The sequence below is a fragment of the Pezoporus wallicus genome, unplaced genomic scaffold (assembly GCF_028554395.1).
Source record: "Pezoporus wallicus isolate ANWC-B61680 ecotype Strahan unplaced genomic scaffold, APGP_CSIRO_Pwel_v1 contig_5418, whole genome shotgun sequence".
Taxonomy (NCBI): domain Eukaryota; kingdom Metazoa; phylum Chordata; class Aves; order Psittaciformes; family Psittacidae; genus Pezoporus; species Pezoporus wallicus.
In genome coordinates, this window is record NW_026640709.1 from 4826922 (window position 1) to 4837156 (window position 10235).

General features: G+C 35.8%; 1 long non-coding RNA gene across 2 annotated transcripts in view; it reads left to right on the top strand.

Annotated features, from left to right (window-relative positions):
- LOC130605027 (uncharacterized) overlaps window positions 1–9402 on the top strand; it is a 140352-nt gene extending 130950 nt beyond the window's left edge. For both annotated transcript variants that reach the window (XR_008973592.1, XR_008973593.1), the window contains one exon: window positions 9320–9402. This is a non-coding gene — a long non-coding RNA (uncharacterized LOC130605027). The remainder of the gene's footprint in view (window positions 1–9319) is intronic.
- Window positions 9403–10235: the final 833 nt, after the last annotated feature.

Below are 10235 nucleotides of genomic sequence, written 5' to 3' on the forward strand. Positions count from 1 at the left end.
TTTAATTAGCTTATCTATATATAATTCCATTATGATAATAAAATGTTCAAGGCCAATTTGCCCATTCTGAGCTTGCCTCAGTTGCCTGCAAAAATATACACATATATTTTTACATATATGTATACATATTTGCATGTAGGCACATATATGTATGTATGCATAATAATTATTAAAATAAATATTGATGTATATATATTTAGGAACTCTTATTGAATACTGATAAATCCTCGATTTTTTAATTATCTTTCAAATGTTTTATTATTTATCATTAACATGAAATATTGATTATAACCTTTATTTTTTAACTTCTGTAGCCTCACTCTTTTGTACATCTACGGATACCACTGGGTGATTTCTTTTTTTGCCTTAAATATTTGGGAGCATATTTGTAAATCAATCCTGCAGGGTCCAGTGCAATCCTGACAAAGTATAAGCATTGGGACAGCAAGCAAATGCATCCTCAATACATGCACCTCATTTAGCTATGACTGACAGGTACAAAATGCTACTGAATCAGAAATGACAGGTATAATAATGGCAAGCACAGGAGATTCACAAACCAGATTTTCTTGGGAGCATCATCTACAATGGATGTTCCCATATGCCTAATATGGGAATATCTAATTACAATTTTCATGTGTTAAAACAAGGGAAAATATTGATAGAATAAAATAGAAATCCCCAAAGAACAGAGCCCAGATGTTCTTCATAGTGATTTTAGCCTTAGGAAAGTTTGGGAAACAGAAGTGGCAAGAGGCTCTGGATAAGTTTTCTGGGTGGTATGCAAAGAATTACATACATAATTCCAGCTGGTTTTAATGGGACATGTCTAATTTCTTATGTACCAGGTTGAAAAATTACCCACAGACTTTCAAAGAATTTACTTTCATATAACCTTGCTTTTAAAACAGATTCTTCAGGTGGAAGCGTTCAGTGATAAGAAGCAATCTGAGACAGAGTAGGTCTTTTGCTTCTATGATAGCAAATAAACTTAAAATGGAAAATCTGCAGAAAGAAACAGGCTCTGCCTCTGTAGTGATGGTGACATTCCCTTGTCCTGGCTTAGACCATTGCTTGAATAAGTGGAATTCTAACTAATCTGAGCTTTTTGACCAGAGAGAGATCACTACAGGCCTAGCGATTACATCTTTCTTCATTTGATGAGACGTAGCATTTAAAGAGACCTTTCAGGTCATTATGCCCAGTTCCACCTGCTAGCACAGGCAAACATGTCGCATAAAATTAATATCAATCATGTAATTAAAAAATCTTGGAGTCTATCTTTTAATACGCAGGAGTTTTGTTTACCCCTCTTGTGATATACAAATACACCAGAACAAGATTTAGACTTTTATTTGAGAAGAAGGAGTTTCACAAAGCTGTTTGCAGTGAAATAAAGGGAGGCTCAAGCGCTGATTTACTCTTTTGGAAAGACAGTATTGAGAAACAGAAGAGAGACTCAAACCCACATCTGTACCACCCATTTCTCTCTTTCTGTTATTCTTGTCATGTGCAAAGGTGTTTTTCCTGATCCTTCCGCTTTTGTTGCCATTAATTTACATTTTGAAAAATAGTTTTTGCTGAAAAGTTAGGGGCCATAAATTGGTTCTTTATGACCCTTCTAGTCCATTTGGCTGTGGAGTGAAACAAGATTCAGCCTGAAAGGGAAAAGCAGCTGAGAGTGACAGTGAATTTCATAAAGGGCATATAAGAGGCTGCAAGAATGAGCCTGAATCATCCCCCATCTCCGCTTCTGAGTTATTAGGCCACATCTCACTCAAAAGATTAAACATTTTATCTCACAGGTCATTCCATTTTATTGCAGCATTGCCTTTAGCAATGCTATAGTTAAGGTTCTGTCAGTGTTTCTATTATAGGCCGCTATTTTCTGGAATTTATAACTTAGGGCTAGAAATTCCCTCTGGGTTAAAACTTGGCAATAGCATAGAAGGAGTTTTTTTCCAGCAGAGAATTTTCCCCCCATCCACTCTTCACTTTTCAGCCTATATTTGAAGTAGATGGGAATGCCATAAACAATCTACTTACTAACTATATTTCTTCTACCTAGATCCAAGCATTTTCGAAAGGTATATAGTTCTTAATGCAAAAATGCATGCCAGTGAGATCTGAGAATCAATGAGATGCTAGAAATACAAAATGGGTACTCTGCATGTGTGTATGTCTGTGTGCACATGTGAGCATCTGTGCATGCACACAGTCTCGCATTTTGCACAGCAAAAATAAATTATTAAGTACCATGTTGAAATGATGATCAAACAGCTAGTGAACTCTTAGTGGAATTAATAGCACACAATTGCAGATACATGCATCCTTCAATCGCTGTTGCATACAGGTTGGTTCAACTACATTCAGTGATCCACTTCTATGATTTTACAATGGAGATTTTTAATTTAAAATGATTTAAAAAATTAAAAATCTTTTGAATAAGAAAATTAAAACTGAGATGGTTACATGAATTGCTTTGCAATAAATTTGTCTCAAGATCCAACCAAAACCAATGAGTCTAAAATGAACTAGAAGTAATGAGAAGTATGAAATCAGGGTACATAATTTAATTGTTTTTTACCTCCCTATTTATGCTAAGACATGTTTTATGTCTTAAAACACTCGATAAAAGATCAGCTGCTGAATAATGAAGGAAGTAATGTGTCAGGGCAGACAAGACATCCTTATTTAGCAAAGCACACAAACACATTTCCAAGATCCTTTCTGAAAGGAGACCTACTCACACAACCCATAAGCAAAGATTAGTGCAAGGAGCAGGGGTTGAGAAAAGAATGCTGAAAAGACCTTAAAGCAACTTAGGAAATGGAATAGGCATGAAAGAAAGAAAATCAGTCAAGGATGGTATCACTGGGAGAGAAAGGAAAAAAACATCTGGTAAGCAGAGAAAAGGTAATTGTGGGAAGTGGAGAATGAGGTAATGGTGGAAAAAGACAAAAAAGGTAAACCAGCCTCTTATAACTACTTTTCTTGACCGCCATAGTCATCAAATTTAAATTTTAAACTGATATACTCTTCATAATAAAAATACAGGGAAAAATGCAAAAAAAAAAAAGAAACAGGAGGGTAATGAGGCTAAAGTTAGAGAAAATAGGTCCTGTCTATTTTTAGCTCAGTGGTTCAAAGCCAGCATGTATCTGTAGTGACTGAGAATTATTTTCATCTGTTCTGGCTGTTTCATGAAATTTGGTGATGTTCGTTCATTTACTGCTGCACAGCTAACCATACCATGGGTGCTTCCTTCAGAGCTAATACAAAGTGGCAACTGAAATTTCAAAAGAGATGAGGGCTCTGGAAAATGGACTAACCTCTTCCCTTGCTCACCTGGTGTTGTCAGAACCGAATGAAACAGATTGTTTGGTTAGTGTAAAAAAAATTATATTGTTGCTGCTCTCACTTAGCTCACAGTAGGCCTCTTATTCCAGCATCTCTTATGATAACATTAATATAAAGTAAAAGAAAGGTGGTGTAGAGAGTCAGCAGAGAAAAGTCATGCCTTAGTAAACCAATTACGCTTGTCACAAGTTTTCCTTCTGAAAGTGCATTCATACAGGTGTTTTAAATCTCACAGTCATACTCTGGCAGAGCACATTGCTAGAAATGAGCACTCTGGAATATGATTTGTAAAGTGCTTCTGTTGTTTCTTCTATAAGCAACAGAAGAGAGAACAGAATCCTGCAGGGAGTGTAACCATAGGAAATTAACTGTACTTTTCCTGTCACAGTCATCACACTATTTTCAAATGTCAGATCACAGAAGTACTACCTAGAGAACCCAGATTTGGATGACCTTAACCAAGATAACAACATAGTGGCTACATCAGTCTCATATCTGTAAAACAACTATATAATTAATGTTGAGACAGACATAGAAGCTATTGGTCTCCGCACACTTTATGGGGGGATATGTAATTTATTTAACAAAAGGTAAAAAGGTAGATAAGTATGTGCAATTTGCATCCTTGTCTCACGTTGCCTGTATTCTTCTTACATTTGCTTCATTTAATAAAATCTTTGTAAGAAAGCAATTGTGGACATATTGTTTAAAATGATCCTTTTCCTCTCTCCAGCTGACATTGAGGATGCTATTACACAAAAAATAAAAAGAAGCAAAAAATAAAGAAGATGAAAATTGTGCGATCATCTTACATAACATGGTTAATATAGTGTATTTTTTAGTCATTTTTATGTGCCATATGTCAGCACAAACTGAAATCCAGATTCTCTTCCTACTGCTTGAAACTTACGGAGTACTTAAGTAAAGTTGTTTTTCTCCTTCAAAACATTTCATTGAAACACAAATGACTTTCTCTCTCTTGATGTTGCCAGCAGAACTCTCACACCATGTAATTACATCTCTGTTTTAAAGTACTTTTCTCAACAAACACAGGCTTCTAAGTTGAAGACTGCATAATAGATGTTATTAACTATACATATAAATAGAATATGTCTTGAAAACATTATATTTGCTGAAGGAGTTTGCCTTTTTCCAAAGTCATCTCCTTATTAATGACTCATGAGTTTCTTTTCTATTATTTAAAAATAATGCAATTATAGGCTATTCCGGAATAATTTGATGTATCTTATGTTCATATTCAAACCTATTAATTAAATGAAGCAAAGTATTTATAATGTGCTGTATGCTTCTATTATTCAAGATAATCCTTTTAATCCTGTTTTAATTGGAAGGCAGAAGTTAATCCCAACAACATCTCTCTAAAAACAAATATTAATAAACCTTTTTCAGTCTTTGGTCTCCCTTGTCACCTGTCCTGGAAGTGATGAGTGAGTTTTCTAGTTTATGTGGTAAACAGTGGAGATGCAAAGCAGGTTTGTATCTAAGGCCACAATAACAAAATGTGGAGGTAAAAGCACTGTAAAGCATTTTCCTGTACAATTTAAAAACTAAGCACTGCTCAGTGATACTTCTGAACTCCTGAATCTTTCTGATGCTGCAAACTAGCACTAGACCTATGACTAGAGAATATCAACTGGGTGGAAGTTATAGTGTGTTGTGTAATACAGCCAGCATTTCCATGTCAAGCTGTAGTTTACAGGCCTCCAGTACCTGGTAATTTTTTGTAATTTGACTTGGTTTTTGGAAACCAGCAACATCATAAAGAGGCCATGTTGAATGTGCAGTTTTGGATTTGCAACACAGTGCTATGATCTGCACATAGTCACCAGAAACTGGAAAAAAAGAAGTTGTTTTTTCCCTGCTGTGAGCAACGGTTTTGAACATAACTCACACCGTTTTCATGCTGGCTTTCCTCCCTTTTGCCCCAAAACACAAGCACAAACTGAGTTTCTGCAGTTCCTTTGGGTAAAAGAAAACCATGCTGTGTCTACGCAAACCTACAGGTTGGTTTTTGTCCAAGGACACTTATGTCTAAAATAGATCATCCTGCTAGGGCAAGCATTTGTTTTTTTAAGATATGATTCATTGCAGTTGGAAAATTAAAAGGATACTGAACTTTAGGGATTGCAACACACAAGCTAATTTTCTTTTGGAAGCCCAGACTGATATTTAGGTTAATTGTTTGTTTCACTTTCTTAACATAAACCACTTAAAAGTAAATAATGCTTTCCCTAGAAGCAGGAACTTCCTAAGAATAACAGTAACATAACTGTATCAAAATAAAGGTTTGAATATAGATGTAAACCGGGGAGTCATTTCTATATTCTATGTAGATTCTTTATTTCCTAAATAATACCTGCACAAACCCCAACAAACTTTAAAGTATGAGTTGGTGGTCTGCCAAGTGAAGAAAAGATCCATTTAAGGAGGATCAAAGTACTGAAAACTCTAAATTACCTTTTTGGATAGAGTACGTTAAGAATACCCTTTCTATTTTAAAAAGTTTAAGTCCTGTCAGAGATTCTAATTTCCAACAGTGAATGTGCTAGAACAAGCTGATAGATGAAAAAAAAAGTAATGAGAACAGGATACTGTACATGAAGGAATTCCAAAGTAATTTAAGATTGAGTGGTTGAACATAACACATATAAATGAGTGGCTAACATAAATATACAGTCTCTGATTTAAACTGGCCACTATGCCAGAAGACTAGATGTTAACAGATGTGGTTTTTTTCTCTCTCCTGTAACTGAAAAAAGAATCATCCAGGGCAATACAGATCAACACCTTTCTCAGTACCAGGAAAACTAAACAAAATAATAGGTGAACGCCAGATTTTCGAATGCAAAGAGGAACTGTTAGAATATGGGCAAACAAGCAGAGTTCCATGAAGAAAAACTGTTTCTCAAAAGAGAATGGGTTAAAAAGGAGTTTACTTGGAATTTTTAATTTCTTATGCTAAAATCCCATAGGCGTGAGTAGGTGGAGAAATAAAGCTATACGTAAAAATGGTATTAAGAGTAGTAATGGACAGTTGAAACACGCTGAAATATTAAAATGACTTCTTAAGGAAAGTGGAAAGAGCTGGTCAGTGAGGCAGGAAATTTTTCATTTGACACAATATCTAGATGGGTCAAACCAGAAAAATGTGAAGTACAATAGAAAAGAAGTGAAACAGGTAAGATGATGGTAGATGAAGTTCAGTGTTGTGATGTGAATGTAAAGCATTCTGATGAATGTAAAAAGCACTGCAGTTAGTGAGTGTCTGAATTAGCAGTGAGTGCTCTGTGCAATCATTGTAATAGTTGATTGAAAACATTCTATATGTAGTAGAATTTTAAAAAGCAAGCAACGTGTGAAGAACTATCTTTAAAAAGAGACAAAAAATTGTATCTGAAATACTCCATTAAATAAATCAGTGCTACAGCTTCATGCTGAATACCCTTGTCCGAATACTATCCCTCCTAAAAGGTAAAAACGTATGACACATTTTGGAACTTGTTAAATTACAACAAAACTGTAAAAATGAAGATGTACAGAAATGAACAGAATGGAGAGAATATACCAGACATTACATAATACCAGTAACAAAAGACTTGAAAAAACCTTACATATATAACTTATGTGAGTTTTTGTTTCCTAAACTTACTCGTTTAGTAAGTTTTGTCAAAGTTTTTTCTAAACCTAGAGAAATGCTAAGCTCCATGAATCTCATTTTCACAAGGAATTGTCAAATTCAATAACTTAGTGGGATTAATAATTTATATACACAGTAGATAATACAGAAGTGGAAGGGTTTCAGAATGATTTCATAGAATGAATTCTACATAATGGCAGATTTTGAGAAAGAGGTGCCCATGGACACCAGGGAATTTTAGAGTTAATTGAAGATTGTGACTGCTTCAGAAACAGAACACCAGACCAGAGGTACTGTTGATTAATACCTTGTTTTCCTACCATAGGTTGCTGGACTTGAGCCAAATCTTCTTGAAATAACTGTGCAGCATTAGCAGCTATACACTGAACCTGCAGGTAGCTTGACAGCATAGCAGAGACAACTTGGGTAACGTGTGAAGCATGACAATAGCAGAAGCCAGCTACCAGGTTACCTAGTAGCATGCTGGAGCAGGCAACTTGAATACCGTGCTGGACAGCTGGAGAAGAAATGAAGAACATTTTCTTCCATTTGTCACCCTCCCCCATTTGTAACCACGGTTACAAATGTGTCTTGCAACACAGTTCTTCTAATTAAAAGCTTCTGAGATTAGACAATATGTTATGCTGAAGAACAGCGATCATCCAGCACTGAAGTCTGCTTCCAAGTCTCCTCTATCCAGATAAGCTAGAGGGTAGAAGAAGCATGACATCTACTGAGGTGCAAATTTTTGAAAGACGTAATTTTTCACTTATCATGATATTTAAAGCCAATCTTTCTTTTCTTCTGCATCCAGGTATGGAACTATGAGTTGGAACAAGCTGGCATTTTTTGTTTGCTTTAACAGGCAGGTGGCTTGCCCATGATTTCCATTCTAATAGTAATGGATGCCCCCAGGCAATGAATCATTTTTTATTGCTTACAAAAATGTTGAGGATTTATCCTGTTTGTTTTCTTAATTCTTTTGTTTTCCTAGACACCATTTTATGAGTGTGAAGATGAAGATGTACAAGATTTAAATTTTCTTGCACCACTACATTTTGCTTTTACAGTCTTCTTTCATGCTTTCACTTTCCATTTTTTGAAATGGAAATGTATATGTTGTTATGGATCTCTGGAATGAGTTTATGCAAATCTCAGTACCAAAATTTAAAGTAGTATTTCTTAGTGCAATTTGTTATGCAGTGCTGCTTCAGTAATGATTTGTTGATTGAAAAGATTATGAAAAAAAGTCAATAAATTGAATTTTGGGAGGAGTCCAGTGAAGTGCTGAAGTTATTTAGGGAAACTTTTTTCAGTTTAAATATGAGACCTGTCAGAATATCTTTTATCATACCAGCCTCATTCACACAATTGTGGTAGCGCAGTCTAAATTTTGAACTGTGAAGCTTTCTGTCAGCACCAAGTTCTTATCTTATGAATCCTATAAGTGTATGTAGGTTTGCCAGTTTACATAAAGATGGTGTTTCATACTCTTTTAATTACATTTTTTGGAGGCAGGAGCAAGGAAGCAGTATTCACAAGTACAAAAATGAGCATACAGACACAAGTCAGCATACTGCTGCTAGTCTCCTCAGCCTCAGCCTCCAGTCAGTGGTGACAGACAGGTTATTCTAGAAGATGATTTAAAATTTAAGCTCCTGCACTCTTTCTTCTAACGGAAATACTCTCTCCTGATTTACACTAGAGGGAGCCTGCTGAAGTTAGCCTTTGGGGATAGCCACTTCAGCAAGGATCGCTTCAAAATCAGTGGTATCGATATAGACTTTACCTAAAACATATTATACAGTAAGATACCACAGAAGGATCCAACTTTAAAGCAATGGAAGAGTGCTTGTAGTTAAAGTAGATTAATCAGTGCTTGGTGTAGACTGCCATAATGTTAACTGTGTAGACCAAATTGGTTCAAGAGGTTAAATACTCTCTGAGCCAACTGTATTAGGAGAAGGTAAGATTCTGGGCATTTCAGTGTTTTCTGAGAAAAGGTGACTACATAAATTTTGAAAGAACTGTATCCTTTCTGTTTCATTAATTAGTTTTTTTGTAGCTGTCACCCACTAGTCATCTTAATTAATCATTATAAACAAATGATGCACAACTGAATTGGAAGATACAGAGAATGCTGAGGAAATGAAACTGCAAACAGCACACAATGCTTCTGATCAATCATCTCCTAATTTTCAAAGTCTGCCAAGAGATGCCAACCCTTAATGTTTATTTGTGCCACGGTGATAAGAAGTGCTCTTAATGGTAGTTCCCTCATGTTTTGTTTTCTCTCTCCAGGGCCTCGTTTTAAATAAGAGGCTCCGTTTTCATGTATTTTTATGATGAAGCATTGTAGCTAAATGAATGTCATGGGACACCTCTTAAACAAGTAGGCCACAGAGGAGCAAACCTGTTAAAAGAATATATTTCCTCTTCATATAGAAAAACAAGTCCTGTGTAATGAACGCTTGTACTGAAACTTCATGCACATTTAAAGTGTAGTTTAAAGAAGTGTTGCTCGTAAAGGGAAATGACCTAACAAGATTTTTGTATAGCAAGCAGCGTTACACTATAGCATACACTGGGACCTTTAATAATACACACTAATTACAGAATTATATGGTTTGAAAGAATTGTTTTTCTGTCCACTTTAGAAGGCCTTCAAACAAGCTTCAGCTCCCTGATTGCTAAGGATCTATAGAGTACTGTGCACAAGCAGTAGTGTGTACACAGGTGGTTATGTGTGTATATAAAGATATATAAAGTAGAAGCTGCAGGGATGGAGTACTCACTTCAAAACAGTTTTACTATAGCCACACCATGCACTTTGTCTACAAAAATATTTATACCTTGAAATGATCAGGGCCAGAGGCATCCTATGAAACTTTAATTTCCATTGATAATATGAGTTTACGGGAGGGAGAAGATCTCTGAAGCTCATGAACTCTTCAAGGCTGCAGGAGACACTAAGAGGCCAGGAATGGGCAGACACCCTATGGAGCCAAGCAGTGAGGGCTGGAACTGGGGAATGCCTGCAGCAACATCTGCAGCTCTGTGAGGTGCCTTAGCATCTTTGTCTGCAAACACAAATCTTCCATTGATTCAGTGGGGTTTGGATCAGGGCCCCAAACTCCCAACAGTCAGTGCAACTGGAAATAAGACCCCAAATGTATAACTATTTTTAAAGTATATCAGTAAAGATTTATATGTTTAA